This window comes from Egretta garzetta, unplaced genomic scaffold (genome assembly GCF_000687185.1).
Source record: "Egretta garzetta isolate BGI_Z169 unplaced genomic scaffold, ASM68718v1 scaffold453, whole genome shotgun sequence".
Lineage (NCBI taxonomy): Eukaryota > Metazoa > Chordata > Aves > Pelecaniformes > Ardeidae > Egretta > Egretta garzetta.
In genome coordinates this window covers 385,201-385,529 of record NW_009259175.1, presented here as the reverse complement: position 1 = coordinate 385,529, position 329 = coordinate 385,201, and positions in this window count along the sequence as shown.

The window sequence follows — 329 nt, the reverse complement described above, 5'->3', positions numbered from 1 at the left end:
TGTGCAATAAATAGCCAAGTGTATCTTGCCATTGAATCTTACAAACTACTGTTGCATTTACCATTGAACTTTGTTAACTCACTGTTTTACACCAATAAACTATATTTTTTGCCTCCCTTCCACTCCCTCTGTGACAGCTGGGAAGTTGAATCTTATTCCAGTTAGGCTAGTGTTGCCATCACCTAGGTATCTTTCTCACTTCAGCCACAAGACTACAAAAGCAGCTGTAAAACCACTTTATGGTCTATGCAGATGGAAAGAATCAGCCTTAGAGGAACTCCTGAGATTGCCAGGCTGCAGACTGGGACTAACTGTTGTAATAATCCATG